Raw genomic sequence first — 14062 nt, forward strand, 5'->3', positions numbered from 1 at the left:
TCTGGTGCTGCCCTGGTCGTCCAGGGCCAATGAAGCTGGTCATAGGGCAGCACTGGGCTTTTCCACCACAAACTGGGCAGTTGAGGGGGAGCTGGAGGACAGTGCTATGGCAGCCTCTCCCCACAAGCCGGGCAGAGGATGGGATTCCCATCTCTCCTGTTAGCAGGGCGGGTGCTCTGCTCCCTCCTACCTACTCCTTCCTCTGACCCTGGTCTGATCACAGACACCAGCCTGGCTGAGACCGGACCCTGACCCGATACCCTGTGTGTAGCCCCCCCCATTGATCCAGTGACCCCTGGTGGCCAGGTGGGACAGTGCCCTGTATCTCCCAGCTTCCCCGCTCACACACACAGGGGGGGAGGGGGGGGAGGAGGGGGGCAGTGATCCCTGGCATCCACACAGTTAGAGAGAGAATGTGTATGCGCAGTGACCCCTAGTGGCTAAGTGAGGCAGTGCCCTCTGGTTATTCCCTCCCACACACACTGAGGCAGTGACTCCTGCTGGCTAGCTGGGGCACTACCCTATGTCTAACGCCACCAATTAGAGTAGTGACCCATACCCCCCCCTTGGTGGTCAGGTGTGGCAGTGCCCTATTTATATCCCCACCATTGCGGCAGTGACCCCTGGTGCCCAGCTAAGACAATGCATGCTGTGTGACCTCTGGTGACCAGTTTGGACAGTGGCCTGTGTGAACTCACTGTCCATCACCACCATTGTAGCAGTGCCATAATGTACCTTACAAATGGGAGCAGGGTCTCTTGGTGGCCATGTGGGGCAATGCCCTTCGTGTAGCTCCCTATTGGAGTAGTGACCTGCTGGTGGCCAGGCGAGGGTGTGCCCTGCATGTATCCTTCCCCATTACTGCAGTGACTCCTGGTGGTCAGGTTGGGTAGTGGCCTGTGTGTCTCCCTTTTGGGGCAGTGACCTCTGGTGGCCTGGCGCTAAGATAAAGCCATCTCTGGGTTAGGCACTAGGGATGAGCCCAGGCAATTCCCAGCAGGACTGGGATGTCTGGTCTTCTGGGCAGAGGATTCCACCCTGTATTTAGCTGTGAGGCTCCAGGTACCTTTCCCAGACCTCAAGAGGAGCGCTGTGTAAGCTGGAAGATGTACTGCCAGCTGCTTGACACCCCTGCACAGTCAGTTTCCGCCCCCTGCGCAGACTCTGCCCACCCCACTCCCTGAACAACAGCGTTTAATGCCAAGTCAGGGCAGAGTGAGGGCAGCAGCTTCAGCAGATGCCGCTGAGCACGCGACGTCGGTCGACGCGCGCATGCTCAGTCCCAGCCAAGCCGCTGACGCAAGGCACGGTGCAGGCTGAGTCAGCGAAGCTGAACCTGCCTACGGGTCCGGAGCAGCGAGGCGTTCCCGCGGCCGCGGCATAGACACCGATCACAGGCGGACTCAGGTACAGAGACGGGTGGGGGGAGGATTTCTACGAGACGGGTGGATGGGGAAAGGGATGACAGTTTGATGGGGCGGGGGGTTCAGGTTGACCCCAAGGCTGGCCCCGAGAAGACGGAAGCGCCCCCGGGGCAGGCTGGGAGGTGTAGTCCCTGATGCTCATCTGACGGGAAGTGACGTTGGCCCCAGCGCAGGAAGCGGAAGTGGTCCATCTGCCCTGGCCCCTTGCCGGGGCACGCTGGGAGACGTAGTTCTGTCTCTCGGCCTTCTATTGGCGGAGGAGTAGCATGCGCATCAGTGCGCCGGGCCCGCTCCCTGATTGGCGGCCGCTCGTCTCCCCGTCTGGTGGCGGGGTAGGGGAGGTGGCATATACCTGAGGTGTGGGGGACCCTGAGCTTGGCTCCAGGCAAGGAACCTACAAGGGCCTAACGTTGTCCACGGCCTCCTCTGTAGTGAGTGGCCCTGTCTCTCTAGCGATCCCACAATAACTGACAATCCTCTCCAGTTTCTGCGTGGGCTCATGGCCTGCACAATGGAGAGAAAATCCTGGCGGGCGTTTTGCCCCTTTTCGCTCCATCTAATAATGCTGTGACAGTCACTCAGGTTTCACCTCTTTCTTACCAGCTAGAGACCCTACTGCTAGAACCCCCCCCCCAACCCTCACATTGTCCCACTTCCCTCTCTCGCTTGTGAAAACTCATCCAAAATACTCCACGTTTCCACCTTTCTCTCTGTAATGACCAAACAGCAATTGCAACCGTGTCAGATTTTCCCCTTTTCCCCTGTGTAATTATCAAATGTCTGTTTAAAAAGTGTTGTGGTATTCCCGTGTTGAGTTGCAGCAACTTCTCCATTTCTAGAGGGAATTTGTTGCCTTGAGCCATTCTCTATCCTGGTGGTTGCATGGGGCTAAATAATCAACTTTCCCCTCTTGTTTGAGACTCATTTCCCTCTATCTCCATTAAAATGTTGGCTGATGAAAGTGACTTGCCCCATATTTAATACACATCAAAGCCAGAGGCCTCCCCATGTTTGGGAGAATGGTGTCTCCCAGCTGCTGACAGGACAGTTGGCTGAATCTTTTTCTTTTCCACAGAGGGCACAGGATGAGGGGTTCACTCTGTGATGGGCTCCTTGCTGCCTCAGGCAGTCCCCAGGTTAGCTGAGAATCTCCGTGCTACTGTGTTAACCCCTCACCACAGACACCAGTAGTACAGTATCTCCAAAAAACCCCCACCCATGTTGAATGGTCTCCATGAGGGGTTCTTCCTGTAGCACTGCTCGGGGTGGGTCTATGGTAGCCATTATTTTCCAGTCACAGGGCCTGGACATGCCTTAAAAATTTTGGCTCCTTCATGGTGTCCATTCGCCTGTTAAGCATCATCCAGGGCTACCGACACCTTTGTGAATGGCTGGCAAGGGCTCCTGATAAATGGATAGAAAGTTATCAAATGTTGATATGAAACCACCACAGATTTTGCTTCCCTCCCGCCTTTCAAAAGTGCAGCAACAGCAGGTTTTGGAGGGAAAACTGTTGCTGTGAATCCCTCTCAGAATATGGGGAGTGAGGGAGAATGGAAGGAGGTTATAACCCCCTTCTGCAATGATCTGTTTAAAAGAATTCTGGCCTTATCCCTCCTGAACCATGTTTCTGGTCTCGCTGAGATGAGTGTTAATCCAGACTCATTTTAAGGAAGACCAAGGAGTGACTCCAAATTAACATGGGGGTGAATAAGATCTGTCCCTGTGGGGAGGGGTTTCAGTTGTTGCTAAAGGGAGGAAAGATACTCAGTTTCTCTCTGTCTCTTTCTCTGCTCAGGATATTAGGGTGGAGCTTCCTGGGTCAAATGCTGCTGCCTCCATTGTGATCTCGGAGCCTAGGCTGAGCAGCTCCTGTTCCCTGGTGGGATCTGGGCTGGGGAGTGACTGTGAGTAAAGCTTCCTCTGTGCTCAGCCAAGGTGAGGACTTTCTCCAGCTGCAATTAGTCTCATAGGTAGGGCCTACCAAATTCATGGTCCAAGGATTTTAAAAATCGTAAACTGAAATTTCACGATGTTGTAATTGTAGGGGTCCTGACCAAAAAAGAAGTGGGGGGGGGAGTCACAAGGTTATTGTAGGGAGGTTGCAGTACTGCTACCCTTATTTCTGCGTTGCTGCTGATGGTGGCGCTGCCTTCAGAGCTGGGCAGCTAGATAGCAGCAGCTACTGGCTGAAAGCCTAGCTGTGTAGGCAGAGCCACTGCCAGCAGCAGCGCAGAAGTAAGGATGGCATGGTATGGTATTGCCACTCATACTTCTGCGCTGCTGCTGGCAGGGCACTGCCTTCAGAGCTGGGTGCCTGGCCAACATCTGTTACTTTTCAGACAGAAGTAAGGGTGGCAATACTACAACCCCTGTAAAATAACCTTGCAACCCCCATTGCAACTCTCTTTTTGGTCAGGACCCCCAATTTGAGAAACACTGGTCTTCCCATGCTGGGGGTGGGCATGAAAGTGACTCTGCACAAACAGAGGAGGGTCTGAATTACTTGCCCCAAAGTTGCAGATTTAACTGAAAGCACCTTAAGAAGTGTTCTTGTCTTTAACACTCAGATGCCCAACTCCCAATGGGGTCTATAACCCAAATAAATCCATTTTACCTTGTATAAAGCTTATACAGAGTAAACTCATAAATTGTTCACCCTCTATAACACTGATAGAGAGATATGCACAGCTGTTTGCCACCCCCTCCCAGGTATTAATACATACTCTGGGTTAACTAATAAGTAAAAAGTGATTTTATTAAATACAGAAAGTAGGATTTAAGTGGTTTCAAGTAGTAACAGACAGAACAAAGTGAATTGCCAAGTAAAATAAAATAAAACATGCCAATCTTTCTAAAACAGTAAGAAACTGAATACACATAAGATCCTCACCAGTTCCAGAATGCTTTCTTTTACAGACTAATCTCCTTTTAGTCTGGGTCTGGCAATCACTCACACCCCTTGCAGTCACTGTCCTTTGTTCCAATTTCTTTCTGGTATCTTTGGGGATGGAGAGGCTTTCTCTTTAGCCAGCTGAAGACAAAATGGAGGGGTCTCCCCTGGGCTTAAATAGACTTTCTCTTGTGAGTGGAGACCCCCTACTCTCTCCTATGCAAAGTCCAGCTACAAAATGAAGTTTTGGAGTCACCTGGGCAAGTCACATGTCCATGCATGACTGAGTTCCTTACCAGCCAAGCCACATTCCTGGGAAAGTCCAGATGTGGATTGTTGTCTCCAAGTTCATTGTTGGCTTAAGTGTTTCTTGATGGGGCACTTACTGATAATAGTCTTTTCCCAGGAAGTTGACCAACTGCTTCACTTCAGCCTACTTAGAATCAAACAAGTATGCAGCCAATATTCATAACTTCGAATACAAAAATGATACATTCATACAAATAGGATTAATAAATTCAGTAGATTATGACCTTTACAAAGATATGTTACCTGGTATATGTAGCATAAAACACCTATTTCCATAAAGCCTTATGGGTGGTGGTGTCAGATGCTACCGACGTGGTGCTCTGCTCTGTTCATTGTTGATATCAATCGGCTGCGTGCGTGTGTTCCCTCTGTGTGCTGTCCCAGCTCTGCGCAGATAGCTGACACAGCAGATCCCGAGAGAACCCCCAATGACCACAGAGTCTAGTAAGGTACGAAGGCACTTCGGCCAGGTTTATTGTCAAACGAAGCACAATGATAGTTCCCTCTAGATTTTACTCTACAGGACATACTACGAGTATGTGCCCCCTGGCAATGGACTCAGCTCAGTCAGTGGCGGGACTTTCCACTGCCCCCTAGGTTGGACAAAGACACTGCCCCAGGGATGCATTCTTATACACAGGTACAAACAAGTTACACATCACTCCTGATGTATTGAGGTGCAGCCCTTCTACGTAGCAAGGTACAACCCCTCTATGCAGTAAGGTGCTGCCTCTCACCTTGTACAAGTTGGTTCGAACAAAACAACTCTATCCATCATATTACCCTTTTGGCCCTGTCATTGAGATGGGTCGGCTTGTTCCTTGTTATCTGTGTGGAATGTACAAGTATGCAAATGTTCTGTTATCTGGTGTCCAGTACCTTTTAGGTATGTCTCTTTTTGCAGCACCAGCCCTTTCCTTGCCAGATTCTGTGAGCAGGGCCTGTCTCTGGCTCACAGCTTAACTTTGCTTTATGTTAGCAAAGTCTTGACCTTTACTTTAGTTCAGGCCTTAGGCCTCATACCGGGCCTCTGATACCAAGGTTTATATCTCGGTGCCACCTGTAGTAAGAGGAGGCCCTATCACACACTCCTTTTGTTATGCTCTTCTCTCCCATTTGGTTCCCAGAGTTTGTTACTGGGACGGTTTCAAAATGACTCAATGATTTAGTCCTGATGGGAAGGGCTGGGTCAGTGCTATAATAAAGTGACCAAACATTTCCCCAGCATAGGATTGTGGAAATGTAGGGCTAAAATGGACCTTGAGAGGTCCTCTAGTCCAGCCCCCAGCACTGAGATGTTTGTCCAACCTGTTCTTAAAAACCGCCAATGATGGGGATTCCACCACCTCTCTTGCTAATCTAGTCCAGTGCTTAATTAGTTTTTTTCACAATTGAATCACATAATTGACTTAGCTTCAATTTGTGATTCACTATAACCCCAGATCATTTTCAGTAGTACTAGCCCCTAGCCAGTTATTCCCCAATTTTTAGTTGTGCATTTGACTTTCCTTCCCTAAGCCTAGTACTTTTCACTTGTCTTTATTGATTTTAATCTTTTCATTCAGCCCACTTCTGCAGTTTGTAAATGTTATATTGAATGTAGAGGATGTAGAAAAAGCTAATGTACTCAATGATTTTTTTTTTTTTTTTTTGCCTCTGTCTTCACAAACAAGGTCAGCTCCCAGACTGCTGCACTGGGCAGCACAGTATGGGGAGAAGGTGACCAGCCCTCTGTGGAGAAAGAAGTGGTTCGGGACTAATTAGGAAAACTGGACGAGCACAAGTCCATGGGGCTGGATGTGCTGCATCAGAGGGTGCTAAAGGAGTTGGCGGATGTGACTGCAGAGCCGTTGGCCATTATCTTTGAAAACTCATGGCGAACGGGGGAGGTCCCGGATGACTGGAAAAAGGCTACTGTAGTGCCCATCTTTAAAAAAGGGAAGGAGGAGGATCCGGGGAACTACAGGCCAGTCAGCCTCACCTCAGTCCCTGGAAAAATCATGGAGCAGGTCCTCAAGGAATCAATTCTGAAGCACTTAGAGGAGAGGAAAGTGATCAGGAACAGTCAGCATGGATTCACCAAGGGCAAGTCATACCTGACTAATCTTATTGCCTTCTATGAGGAGATAACTGGGTCTGTGGATGAGGGGAAAGCAGTGGATGTGTTATTCCTTGACTTTAGCAAAGCTTTTGATACGGTCTCCCACAGTATTCTTGCCAGCAAGTTAAAGAAGTATGGGCTGGATGATTGGACTATAAGATGGATAGAAAGCTGGCTAGATTATTGGGCTCAGCGGGTAGTGATCAATGGCTCCATGTCTAGCTGGCAGCCGGTTTCAAGTGGAGTGCCCCAAGGGTCGGTGCTGGGGCCGGTTTTATTCAATCTTCATTAATGATCTGGAGGATGGTGTGAACTGCACTCTCAGCAAGTTTGCAGATGACACTAAACTGAGAGGAGTGGTAGATACGCTGGAGGGTAGGGATAGGATACAGAGAGACCTAGACAAATTAGAGGACTAGGCCAAAAGAAACCTGATGAGGTTTAACAAGGACAACTGCAGAGTCCTTCACTTCGGATCGAAGAATCCCATTCACTGTTACAGACTAGGGACCGAGTGGCTAGGCAGCAGTTCTGCAGAAAAGGACCTAGGGGTTACAGTGGACGAGAAGCTGAATATGAGTCAACAGTGTGCCCTTGTTGCCAAGAAGGCTAGCAGCATTTTGGGCTGTATAAGTAGGGGCATTGCAAGCAGATCGAGGGATGTGATCATTCCCCTCTATTCGACATTGGTAAGGCCTCATCTGGAGTACTGTGTCCAGTTTTGGGCCCCACACTACAAAAAGGATGTGGAAAAATTGGGAAGAGTCCAGCGGAGGGCAACAAAAATGATTAGGGGGCTGGAGCACATGACTCATGAGGAGAGGCTGAGGGAACTGGCATTGTTTAGTCTGCAGAAGAGAAGAATGAGGGGGGATTTGATAGCTGCTTTCAACTACCTGAACGGGGGTTCCAAAGAGGATGGATCTAGACTGTTTTCAGTGGTAGCAGATGACAGAACAAGGAGTAATGGTCTCAAGTTGCAGTGGGGGAGGTTTAAGTTGGATATTAGGAAAAACTTTTTCACTCAGACAGTGGTGAAGCACTGGAATGGGTTCCCTAGGGAGGTGGTGGAATCTCCTTCCTTGGAGGTTTTTTTAAGGTCAGGGTTGACAAAGCCGTGGCTGGGATGATTTAGTTGGGAATTGGTCCTGCTTTGAGGAGGGGGTTGGATTAGATGACCTCCTGAGGTCCCTTCCAACCCTGATATTCTATGAATTCTAATCCTGTCCTCCAACATGCTTGCAATCCCTCACAGCTTGTGTTATCTGCATATTTAGAAGGCATGATCTCCAGTCTGTTATCCAAGTAATAACTGAAAATATTGAACAGTATCAGATCCAGAACTGGCCCCTGTAGACCGCCTTATATACATCCTCCCAGTTGGACAGTGTTATGGAAATGTTGGTTTCGCCTAGCTGAGAGCCAATGACAGCCAGACCGGGATAAGGAAAGGTTGCTTTATTCTGCAGAAGAAAGAGTTTTGTACCTTGGTACAAAGACTCTACTCCATACAAAAACCAAGAATCTTTTATACACACTCACACACAGGCTTCGGTTGTGTTAGCATTTGATTGGTGGTTAGCAAACCCTGCACTTCTGCAATCTGCTCAGCAAAAACCGGCTTAGGACCAGTTTCAATTGCCTCAAGACCGATAAGGGAAGACAGTTCAAAAGTTCAGACTACTGTGTCTGTGAGGGGTCCAATTTCCCCTAATGGTTGCCAGCTATTATAAGGCTACTAGCTGTTCGGGGGTCGCTGCTGACTGTCACAACAGTGAACCATTAATGATTACTGTTTGAGTACAGCTGTTCAACAAAATTTTCACCCATTTTATAGTACTTTCATGTACACCACATTTCCCTAGTTCGCTATGAGAATAACATGGAGGCCTATCTCAAAAGCCTGACTAAAATCAAGATATGTCCTGTCTACAATGTCCCCCAGATCCATAAGCCCAGTACCCCCTGAAAGCAGAAAATTAGATTGACTTGACATGATTTGTTTTTGAAAATCCATGCTGGCTATAATTTATCATCTTACTATCCTCTGAGTCTAGGTGCTTAGAAATTAATTGTTTAATAATTTGTTCATTCCAGATACCTACATGAGGCTTGACTGGTCTTTATTCCCTAGGCTTCTTTGTTCCCCTTTTTAAAGATAGGTACTATGTCTGCCCTTTTCCAGTCTTCTGTAACCTCACTATCTTTCAGGAGTTCTCAAAGATAATTGTGAATGGTTCTGAGTTTGCTTCAGCTAATACCTTGAGTACCTTAAGATGAATTTCATCAGGTCTCACTGACTTTAATACATCTAATTTATCTAAATATTTTTTAACTTGTTCTTTCCCTATTATGGTTTGTTTCTTCCTCCTCTTGGTTAATATTAATTAAGACCCTACCTGAATTGCAGGATTATCTTCAAATAATTGCAGCTGTGTTGCGGAGAAGACTTGAAAAATTGTGGAAAAGAAATAATGGATCTATATTAATTGCAGTAATTTGGAAAAGCCACAGTGGACCTATTTGTTTAAGAAAAATCTGCTGGAACAATATAAACACTTTGCCCCCCAGATCCCTTTCTGCAGTACTCTGTCCTAGGCAGTCATTTCCCATTTTGCATGTGTGCAACTGATTGTTCCTTCCTAAGTGGAGGACTTTCCATTTGTCCTTATTGAATTTCATCCTATTTACTTCAGACCATTTATCCAGTTTGTCTAGATCATTTTGAATTTTAATCCATTGTCCTTATTTTCCTGCTCTAATGCTTTCCTTCTCTTAGAATCATGAAATCATCATTTCATGAACACTTTCATCCATATTGCTTTCCACCTTCAGTTTCCTAACTAACTCCTGCCTGTTAGTCAGAATCAACCCTAAAATGCCTGTCCCTCTGGTTACTACTTCCATCTTCTGAAGCAAACAGATGTCCCCAACACATTTCAAAAATTTATTGGACACTTTGTGTTTGGTTGAATTCCTTTTCTAACAGGTGCCTGGGTAGTTAAAGTCCCCCCCTCCCATTACTAATTGTGTTTTGAATTGTGTCTTTAATTGAATTGTGTTATTACTAATTGTGTTATTTGCGTGACAGAGTCTAGAACATCAGTCTGTGGGGAAAGAGCTGGGGGGAATTGTGATGTGATGTTACTGTTCTGACATGTCTCCAATTGCCCTGACAGGCTGCAGTGTAACATCCTATCCTTTTGGAGGACAGGGAAGGGAAATGGCTGCCATGGAGCCAGTGCAGGTAGGGATTATCAGGTAGTTGCTGGTGGGTTCCTGTTGGTGGGAAAAGGGCAGTAAATACATAGGAGGTGGGCACTTTTGGAGGAGGTGGTGGTCTGGAGGGAGAAGGGGGCAGGAAATACAGAGTGTGGAGAAGGGGAGGAGGACAGGGTGTGACAAACCTGCTGGGATTTGTTTACTGTAGGGTCTGGATCCTAGCAACAGACCCAGGTGGGTTGTGGAAGTTCCCTAACTTGTGGAACAGGAAACAGCCCCCCTGGACTGGGCTGGGGAAACTCCAAGTGCTGGAGCCTGAACCTACTAGCTAGAGGATGCTATAAGATATGAAGGGGCACCCACCAGGGAAGCCCCTCATATCTGGCTGCTGGCAATGGGGAGGGTGTTGAGATTGCCACCCGGGAGTTGTCTCTGGGCCCTGCTGGGGGCTCGATCTCCTGAAACAGCCTCTGGCTAGTAGGTGAGTGACGAATATGAAGACCCCTGCCATCTCTGTCTGCTAGAATGGATGAGGGGTGCTCTCTCTCTTTCCTCTCACCTTGATGCTTCCTGGCCGCTCTGATGCAGTGAGGGTGGGACTCTGCTGTCTGCCTGCCTCCATTGCTTCCATGTGATTGGCTCTCCTCTCCTGTGAACAATGGGGTTGTCACTGGGCAGCAGGTACTGAGTGTGGGGCTCTTCTTTCAGGAGCCGGTGACCTTCGAGGAGGTGGCTGTGTATTTCACCAAGGAAGAGTGGGCTCTGCTGGACCCTGCTCAGAGAGCCCTCTACAGAGACATCATGCAGGAGAATTATGAGAATGTGACCTTGTTAGGTAAGAATTCCTGTCCCCTCGGTGTGACGAACTGGGAATGTTCTTAATGTTTTCTCTGAGTACTGTGTTGGTGCCTCAGTGTCCCCTAGCCAGTTCTTAATTATCTAGGTGGTGGAATAAGGGTGTGACATTGCTCCAGAGCAAAGGGCCAGTGCACCTAAATGCCTGACACTGTCTCCTAGTAACTGATGGCCTGGGCCCCTCCTCTGCAAAGGTGCCAACTGAAGGTGTTGGAGACAAAGGGATCAGGTGACCTCCTGGCCTGGGAAAGGAACTAAGCAGAGGAAGAGGGGTTGGAGTCTGGAGCTGGCTGGGGACGAGGAGTGAAGTGCAGACGTCGGGGTCTGGCTCACTGCCCCCCAGAATGGACCCAGACGAGGGGTCCCGTTCGCTGTACCTACAAGCTCTGTTTTAGACCGTGTTCCTGTCATCTAATAAACCTCTGTTTTACTGGCTGGCTGAGAGTCATGTCTGACTGCAAAGTGGGGGTGCAGGACCCTGTGGCTTCCCCAGGACCCCGCTGAGGCGGACTCGCTGTGGGAAGTGCATGGAGGGGCAGAGGATGCTGAATGCTCCAAGGAGAGACCCAGGAGGTGAAGACGTGTGAGCTTCTTGCCCTGAAAACAGTCTGCTCCAAGGGAGGGGAGGCTCCCTAAAGTCCTGACTGGCTTTGTGGGGAGCAGTTCCAGAGCATCGCCCAGGGACTCCGTGACACTCAATTATTAGAAGGAGAAATGAAGCATTAAGGCTCACAACACCCCACAATTCAGTCTCAACTCTGCCCTCTTTCAGCAACACCACATCAGGCCAGTGACACATAGACTAGCACTCTTCTCTCCTCCCTACAGAACGCTTTGGGAACAGAAGCTACCTATCCCTGGCCTGCACTCAAACACTGAGCCTACTGCACACAGTCCATCTCTGACTTTCATAATGTCACCACCCCTTTACCTTTGCAGTGAGGATTCCTTCTGAGGCACTGCCTTCACTTACCCCTCACTGAGGCCTGGAGACCATGAGCATGTATGTCACCAAACAGCTGACAACCCTCGTGGCAAGAACACACCCTTGTGCACCTTTATTGACACTACCTACAACACTCAGCACTGAAATGAGCTACTATCCAAGGCAAAAGGACTGAGACTAGGAGACAGAGAGAGGGAGAGATGAAATCGAGAAGGCTTTGGAAAAGCCAGGCAGATTTACTCTGCCAAAATGAATGTAGAGTTCAGTTTTGCTTTCCCAGAGTGACCAAGGGATCTGTAAACCCTGTGTTCCAGTTGCCTAAGCAGTGCGGTCTTGTTCTGAAAAAGCTCTGTTGTGTTGCTGCAAATACCTACTGGCTGCAGCACCCCAAAAGAGACAGTGTTTATGAGGAGTCTGAAATCATTGGGACTCACTGAAGTGCCATCATGACACAAAGGGGTGTTACCTCCAGAACGGCCTGTCTCAAGAGTGGTGGAGCCTGGGGATCACGCTTGCAAAAAGCAAAGCCTAGGAAGTAGCACAATATGGGTTTGTCTACATTGCCTTTGGGAGAGATCATCCCAGCCTGGGTCCCCAGACTTGTGCTGGAAGGCTATATATAATTGTATAGATGTTTCACATTGGCCTGGAGCTTGGTCTCGCAAGCCGGAGTGGGCTTGGGAGCCTGAGCTCAGGCCTGAGTTGCAATATCTACATAGCTTTTGTTAATGTGCTAGCACGAGCATCAGTGGCTGAAAGGCTTGCTCCCCTAACCCTAAGCCAGGAGAGCCTGTATAAAGGCTAGAGTCATCTAAGACCCTATAAAACCATTTCACATTCCTAAGTAAGTACTAAGTATTATCTAGACCACCTCCTACTGGTGTTTTTCCAACCTGTTCTTAAAAACCTCCAGTGATGGAGATTCCACAACCATCCTAGGTAATTTGTTCCAGTGCTTAACTACCCTGACAGTTTGAAAGTTTTTACTAATGTCTAACCTAAATCTCCCTTGCTGCAATTCAAGCTCATTATTTCTTGTGCTTTCCTCAGTGGATAAAGAGAACAATTTAGCACCCTCCTCTTTCTAACATCTCCATCTTTCCTCGGTAGTCATGTTTTCTAGACTTTTAATCATTTTTTATTTGCTTTCCTTTGGACATTCTCCAATATGTCCACATCTTTCCCAAAGTTTGGTGCCCAGAACAGGATGCAATATTCCAGTTGAGGCTTTATCAGTGCTGAGTAGAGTGAAAGAATGACTTCTTGCATCTTGCTTACAGCACTCCTGCTTATACATGCCAGAATGATGTTTGCGTTTTTTGCAACAGTATTAAATTGTTGAGTCCTATTTAGTTTATGATCCACTCCAACCCCCAGATCCTTTTTCAGCAGTACTCCTCCTTAGGCAGTCCTTTCCCATTTTGTATTTGTGAAACGGATTATTCCTTCCTATGTGTAGTACTTTGCATTTGTCCTTATTGCATTTCATGCTATTTATTTCAGACTGTTTTTCAAGTTTGCCAGGATCATTTTGAATTCTAATGCTGTCCTTCAAACCGCTTACAGCCCCTCCCATCTTGGTGTTGTCTGCAAACTTTATAAGTGTATTCCCTATGCCGGGATGGGCAAACTTTTTGGCCAGAGGGCCACATCTGGGAATAGAAATTGCATGGTGGGCCATGAATGCTCACAAAATTAGGTTTGGGATATGGGAGGAGGTGAGGGCTCTGGTTGGGGTGTGTGGGCTCTGGGGTGGGTCCAGAAATGAGTTCAGGGTGTGGGAGGGGGCTCCTGGCTGGGGTGGAGGAGTGGGGGGTGAAGGGTGGAGTGAGGGCTCCGGCTAGGGTTGCGGGCTCTGGTGTGGAGCTGGGAATGAGGAGTTTGGGGTTTAGGAAGGTGCTCTGGGCTGGGATCAAGGGGTAGGGAGGGAGGGGGATTAGGGCTGGGGCAGGAGGTTGGGGTGCGGGAAGGGGTGCAGGCTGTGGCTGGGGGTGAAGGCTCTGGGGTGGGGCTGCTGATGAGGGGTTTGGGGTGTAGGAGGGTGCTCTGGGCTGGGATCGAGGGGTTCAGAGGGCAGGAGGGGGATCAGGGCTGGGGCAGAGGATTGGGGCGCAGGGAGAGGCTCAGGGGTGCAGGCTCCGAGCAGCACTTATCTCTGCAGTTCCTGGCCAATGGGAGCTGCAGGGGCAGCATTTGGGGTGGGGGCAGCATGCAGAGTGGAGGCCCCTGCGCATAGGAACTGGGGGGCCATACCACTGCTTCCAGGAGCCGCGTGGCATGGCCCCTGACCCTGCTTCCCAGCTGGAACGCCG

General features: G+C 48.8%; 1 long non-coding RNA gene across 1 annotated transcript; it reads left to right on the forward strand.

The window, feature by feature from the left end:
• The first annotated feature begins 1194 nt into the window (after positions 1 to 1194).
• On the forward strand, positions 1195 to 10858 carry LOC120400300. Its single transcript, XR_005595697.1, has 4 exons — positions 1195 to 1407; positions 3223 to 3362; positions 9907 to 9974; positions 10658 to 10858. It is a non-coding gene; the product is annotated as an uncharacterized LOC120400300 (long non-coding RNA).
• The last annotated feature ends 3204 nt before the right edge of the window (positions 10859 to 14062 follow it).

The sequence above is a fragment of the Mauremys reevesii genome, linkage group 3, assembly GCF_016161935.1.
Source record: "Mauremys reevesii isolate NIE-2019 linkage group 3, ASM1616193v1, whole genome shotgun sequence".
Classification (NCBI taxonomy): domain Eukaryota; kingdom Metazoa; phylum Chordata; order Testudines; family Geoemydidae; genus Mauremys; species Mauremys reevesii.